At 34.9% G+C, this 6,706-nt stretch overlaps 1 long non-coding RNA gene across 2 annotated transcripts; it reads left to right on the top strand.

Annotated features, from left to right (window-relative positions):
- Positions 1-293: 293 nt before the first annotated feature.
- LOC143881659 (uncharacterized) lies at positions 294-6,470 on the top strand. Of its 2 annotated transcripts, XR_013251984.1 has the most exons (5): positions 294-639; positions 1,134-1,208; positions 1,442-1,517; positions 3,391-3,536; positions 6,223-6,470. It is a non-coding gene; the product is annotated as an uncharacterized LOC143881659 (long non-coding RNA). The 2 variants fall into 2 exon arrangements; XR_013251998.1 differs by lacking the exon at positions 3,391-3,536 and having other exon boundaries at positions 296-639.
- Positions 6,471-6,706: the final 236 nt, after the last annotated feature.

Genomic DNA, 6,706 nt, shown 5'->3' with positions numbered 1-6,706 from the left:
TTCCACAATCTAAAATCATTCAACCTGACAAAATTGGATAATTGGTTTTTATTTTGTGCTTCTCTTGTAATTTTAGAGCGAGCTAGATGGTTCCCCTCATTATTGTGATAGTGGGATGTGTGCTGAAACACCAAATGATGGCCTTTCACACAGTCTAAAATCTCCTCCATTTCGCTCCACATCTAATATTTCATAAATTATTGTTTTGCATTTTGGGTCGTTTCTCAATTAGCAAGGTAATAAATCCCCTTTGATAATCTAAGCACAATATTGTGTTTTATTTCCTTTTTCAATAAAAAAAACCCAATAGGTATAGGCTATACGTGCAGAAAAAAAGAGAATGAAATAAAATAATCCAATAAGAAAATGGGAGCCTTTATTGATAGAAGTCACCTCCGAATCGACCAATTAATGCTTTTAGTCTTCTCTCCGTCGCACCACCTGTCGCCCGAGAAGCACAGATGTCGTGTACCATGATAGCTTTTCCCCCATTTCATCTTCTTCCTCATGGGTCAAAGCAGAGAATGAAAGAACTCTTTGTATTTTAAGGAATTTCATTTTCATCCTGCTTTAATTTTATTTTTTTTGTAGGGTTTTTAATGTTTTCGTGTTTGATGCAGATCTTGAAGAATTTCCCAGGTTAGGCTTTCTCCTTATTTAATTTATTCTACTTTCTTTATGTCATTTTTTTTTCTCCTTACTCAATTTATTTTATCTGCTTGTCTGATTTCCTATAGGGTTTTTGTCTTTTTGATATATATGCTCTTGCTTTATTCTTGATTTTTTGTTTGTCTATTTTGTTCTCCTTATTTAATTTATTTTAGCTGCATGTCTGATTTCCTATAGGGTTTTTTATATATATGTTTGCTTTATTCAGAGTATTGCAGCATGATCGTGTAATAATATGGTCCCAAGAAGCGTTATGCGCATGATTTGAAGGACATTCTTTTGTTTGGTTCGCTTTTAAAATAGTTAGGATTGTGAGTCTAAACCTGATTATCAGGCTCAAAGTTAACTTCCCTTTCCTGAATTTTCAGGTCATTATCCTGTTTGTTTTGGATTTTGAGAACCGAGTATGAGTCCAAAACTGATTATTGGGCTCAAAATTGACTTGGTTTTTCTTGATTTTTCAGGTTATTGTGGTTTTTTCTCTGGTAGATCGAGAGAATTCCAGCTCTAAGTTTCAGTCCCCTGCCTTATTCCTTCCGGTAACCTGTTTGTTTTGGATTTTTTGAACCAATTGTGAGTCCAAAACTGATTAGGTCCTGTTCGTTTAAGATTATGACAACCAATTGCGAGTGCCAAACCAATTATTGTACTCAAAATTATGTTTAAATTTGAGCCCAACAATTGGTTTATCACTCACAATCGGTTGGCATAATCTTAAACGAACATGGCCTTAGTGGGCTCAAAATTGACTTCTTTTTTCTAGATTTTTCAGATTATTGGGATTTTTTTCTCTGATACATAGAGAGGATTCTAGCTCTGAGCTCCGGTCCCCTGCCTTATTCCTTCAGGTAATTAATTCCTTTTCCCCATTTCTCTGTCTTACATTTTTTTAAGCAAGCTTACCAAAGTAATTGATTTTTGAAGCAAGCTGCCCAAAGTTCACCCAATTGAAGCAAATTCCTTTACCGGTGTTTTCATTCTTTTGTTTCTTTTTCTAGCTTCTGCATTTCTTGTCTTCACTTTCCTCAATGTATTAACTCCTATAGCAAGCTCGTTGGACAATTTTGTTCAACGTTTGATGAACTATCATGGAAAATTTTGTGACTTGGAAAAGTCTAATTTACTCTCACATATATATGTAACTATGAATTTCTTATTTTCTTGATTTGTTAGTACATATAAATCCCAAATCTACCAAGTAACCTACTTGGAACTTCCAATCCAAAACATCAAATTGTGAAACTATTTGGATCATGAATGGGAATGTGCTTGATCTATGATTTGCTAGCACATGTGAATAAAAACCTGAGCAATGACTCATATGTAAAGTCTTATGTCAGAAAATGGTATAGGGTTGTCTATTTGGTGAGTGGTTTCATGTGGATCACATGAGATGCTTGTTGTAGTATACGTCCTCTTGTATCGCAGGCTGAAATTTAAGTTATTGTAACGAAGCTTTTTCGTACATAAGGTGGTGAAGAGAGTTTGATTCTGGGAGATGAAAAAGTGTTTAACACAGTGATTTTCTCTTGGGTCTTGAATGTAACCCCTGTATTTTGCTGCTCGAGGCATGAACCTATCTAGGTTCTACTTAATCCCATCACCTTTAAATCTGAGGTTATTCCACTTTCAGTCGCTGGAAAAATCCACACATTTTATTTTGTTCACTTGATCTGGCCACCTTAAATCATCTATATGATATATGGCTAATTGAACACATCTAAAAAAATCTTACGTATAAAAACCTTTGTGCAAATGGAAGTTTTGTATTCATTTCTTATCTGTTATCACATCAGCTATGAACCCACCATTAATCTGGATTAAAGCTCTACATGTTAATTCTAGATTTTTTTTAAGACGTCACCATTAAGTGCATATTTTCTTGCATTTTCTTTGATTGATTCGGATATTCACCATTTTTTGCCAAAAATCTTAGAAATTCTTCTCACTATATTCTTTTTGCTGAAGGTTCCTAACGGATTTCAGAAAAAGATTTTCAAAAGTTCCTGAGGTCGCCTCCTCGAATTTTCAAATAAGAAAATAAAGGCCGACAGTTAACTTTGGAAGGAAACTCTCAAGATTTGATATCTGAAAATTTTTATGTTGGGTGCAGCACTAACTCCATGAGAATGTCAGAGATTAGTGGATTTCAATTTTCCATAAATCTCATGACGTACAATTTCAGCACCTAGACCTTCAGTTCCACCTTCCAGGTGTAAATTTTGAAAAGTACCTTACTGACAATAACAGGATCCCATGAAATGTTAGGGCTAAAAATTCAGAGCATAGACAGGGAAACAAACCTGAAACTGAGGAAGTTTATGAGAAAAGCTCAGTTCAGAATACTGTAGATATAGTGAAAAAACTAGGTTCTTGTACTAAAACCATTTCCTTGATCTCAAAGTGTTCAAAGTCCCTTCTGGTTTTTATTTTTTCTAAAGAAATGTTTGCAATCCATATTCTTCAATTTTATAAAGTGGGTTTCTTCATGTCAAGCCATTTCATTTACTTCAAAGATATGGTGAGATTGTAAACGAAATCACTTCAACTTTACAGATTTTCTGACTTTTTTTTTTAACAATGTGGTTCTTGATTTACTTCTAAGGAAATTATATTATCTCATACCATCCCAATGGAAATGCTTTAATAAATTGCCATTCATTGTAATTTGTAAATATGTGACATTTACGTTCTTCATAGATGAATATGCTGACCTTACAGGAGAAGGGAATATTTGATGCTATCTTTCTAGGCGATATTGACTTTGAAACTGGACCTTGGTCAGCTATATCGTATAGTGCAAAGACTTGGTTGCTTATTAGTATCTCTATTTAAATGTTTGTGTTCACATCCATAATTGTATCCAGGTAACATAACATCTCATTGCCTTGTCTTTTGGGTATACTGTGTGTTTAGATAACATTGTATTTTCTAGGTTCTTATGCTTTTGTTAATTTTTTTTTAAAAAAGGTTCTTATGCTTTTGAAATTTGATAAAGAAAATATATCCTGAATCCCACTACAGACAAGGACCAACATTAAGGCAATCCCAAATGTGAACATGGAAAGCGTCAATACATCCATAACATCTTAGTCCTACAAGCATGATAATATGTTATAAGTAGAAGTCACGCCAAGCACATTGAAGTTGTTTTTGAGTGCACAATTTTATGACTTCATCCATCATATGTCCTCATTTAACTCGCATAAATTAGATATCGAGTTTCAGATTGGTAAATTTTATTATGAATTAAAGTACTAAACAAAAAATTTATTCATTGTAAGTTGGTTTTTGAACAATCAAAATGTGTACTTTATATGATCCCTTATATTTTAGAAGGGATTTGCTAGGGACCATCGCAGAAGGCATTTCACAGTCCGACTATCGTGTGAGAGAACAGCCACATAGGCTCACTTTTCAACAGATTTTGTCTTATTCATATAATTCTGCTGAGGTGGCTTCACTCTCATGCAACAGCTGGCCTGCAAAATGGCTTCTGTGATGGTCCCTAGCAAATCCCATTTTATAATATGTTTCTTTGAAAAGTTGGATGCAGTTGTTGAATGCACCAATTAACTTAAGATCCTAACAGAATTGGTTGAAGTGTCCATATCAAAACTTATGTCATGGGTCTCCTATAACGAGGTCTTACCTTCACAACTTCAATTTCAAGCTCACCTATGAGTAGAACAGTTGGAAATTCATATAGTAACTCTTTAAAAGTTCTTTTTTCTTTTTATGCAAGCCTTGTTTGCCCGAGAATGTCTTGGTAATTCTATAGTCCTACTCCATACTCTGTTATTGCACACTGTTTCAATTTCTTTATGAAGGTAACTAACCTTCTACTCCGGGCATTAAGCATTCATTTCTTTGTGAAGGCAACTAATCTTCTACTTGGGGCATTAAAAATTCAACAAAAAAGGGAGGTGATGCTTGTATAATTGGTACATTCTTGTGATGAACTATAATTTTCTTGGTGGGAAGATTATAGCCATGCGGCAGTCCATGTGAACTTCATGAGGTTGAAATGAAGGGTGGTGCATTTTAGACCAAAGTTGACGAGCACTTATACCAGCTGCTGCTTGTACCAGTTGATGAGTGCTCTTCGTATATTTCTCATTTTCTTCCATTCGAACCATTTAATTTCGGCTGAAATTCTGTAAAGGAATAAAATTAGGGAAAATTACATTTACACCCCCTCTAGTTTCTGACATATCCACTTCTACCCCTATAGTTTAAAACGTGACAACTACATCCCCTGTAGTTTCAATTTGTATAAGGTAGCCCCCCCTCAGTTGACGGTTCGTCCACAGATTGAAGGGTTAGGATGATCCGATGGAGCTGATTTTTTGGGCACACCCTATCTATGTCAGGGCCCATCAAATGAATGCTCTGGATCATCCAAACAATGTGGGCCCATTCCCGAATCCAAACACTACCAAAAACACTGTGGGCCCACATTGTTTGGATGATCCAAAGCATTCATTTGATGGGCCCTGACATAGATAGGGTGTGCCTAAAAAATCAGCTCCATCGGATCATCCTAACCCTTCAATATATGGACGAACCCTCAACTGAGGGGGTCTACCTTACACAAATTGTGACCACATGGGGTGTAGTTGTCACGTTTTAAACTATAGGGGTAGAAATGGATGTGTCACAAACTAGAGGGGGTGTTAATGTAATTTTCCCTAAAAATTAATATTTTATGAAATATTTCGCCGAAATACCAGAAATTGAAATTTCGACCGAAATTTGGTAAATTTCCGCAATTTCAGTTTCGGAATGTTTCAATTTCGGTCCTCACCGAAATTTCAGTCTGAAATTTAAAACCTTGGTTGTAACATAGACATGAATGATGTACTGAGATTTTTGGTTGCAGCTGTTTGACGTTACATGTGACTTAACTGGAATCATCACTTGTTCTACTTCCTTCACACCTTTCTCTTTATTGTTTACTTGAACTTGCTTCAATCCTGCTTATTATATTTTGCAACCTGCAAGTATACAATTGGGAGCAATTCTTGTTTTACCCACTTTTTATGAGATGCGATCTGATTTAAGAACTACCAAGGTATTAGAAAATGATCATTGTGATTTAGAAAGTGGAGTCAATACCAAGTCATAGCTATTGGACCTATGTGAGAACAGAGTACATATCACAAAAAGGTTTTTGAAGTCTTGGCTTCTCTATTTTAGTGAACTTGATTTTGAATATCATTCCAATGAAAACAACAATGATTTGTTATGTGATTTGAGGTATTGCTTGTTGATTATATTTATAGGTTTATTGCATGTTAGAGACTTGTATTACTAAGAATCATCAGCTATGTGCACTTTCATAAAACCTGCCTAATGCTTGTTAAGGAGTTTGAGAGCCCTTTTCACATTTATGATGGTTTCACCTTTAGAATTTAGATCTGAAAAGTCTGTTTGTTTCATCTTTTCATATATTGTTTTCTTGAAATTGCTTCAGTTCATTCATCTTCTCAGTTTTATGTTAATCAAGTCTTTGCATAAAAAACTGGCTAAAACATGTTTGTTCATATGCAGGTTTTGAGAGCTGTTTCATTTGAAGTTTGACAAACTATTTATTCACAGTTAATGAAGATGTGTCAGAGAGGGTAAATAATATTCTAAAGCTAGAGAGAGAGAGAGGAAGAGAGAGAGAGAGAGAGAGAGAGAGAGGAATGGTGTCTTTTTTTACTATTTAATAGAAGAATGTTGTCTACATGTTGTGTGTTTGAAACACCCTTAAGCTCATGGATTAAGGCCCTTTCTCTCTTCTTTTTTTATGGTCATTTTTCTATCGGTCTTTTTCCTCTTTTTGTTATCCGAACATTGTTCTATAAGCATTTCTTGGATGAAACCTCATTAAAAAATTCTGATAAAAAGATTAATATGCAAGTTGAATTAATTTACATAGGGATTTGCTTGGGGCCATTGCAGAAGGCATTTTGCAGGCTTGCTGTTGCATGAGAAGCAACCTTAGATGAATTAAATGAATACTACAAAATATTAGGCAATGTGGCTGCTC

The sequence above is a fragment of the Tasmannia lanceolata genome, unplaced genomic scaffold, assembly GCF_043159265.1.
Source record: "Tasmannia lanceolata isolate RefF3 unplaced genomic scaffold, GAP_Taslan_0.1 ptg000002l, whole genome shotgun sequence".
Classification (NCBI taxonomy): Eukaryota; Viridiplantae; Streptophyta; class Magnoliopsida; order Canellales; family Winteraceae; genus Tasmannia; species Tasmannia lanceolata.
Note: the sequence above shows the minus strand (reverse complement) of the source record. Positions and strands in the feature narration are given on the sequence as shown.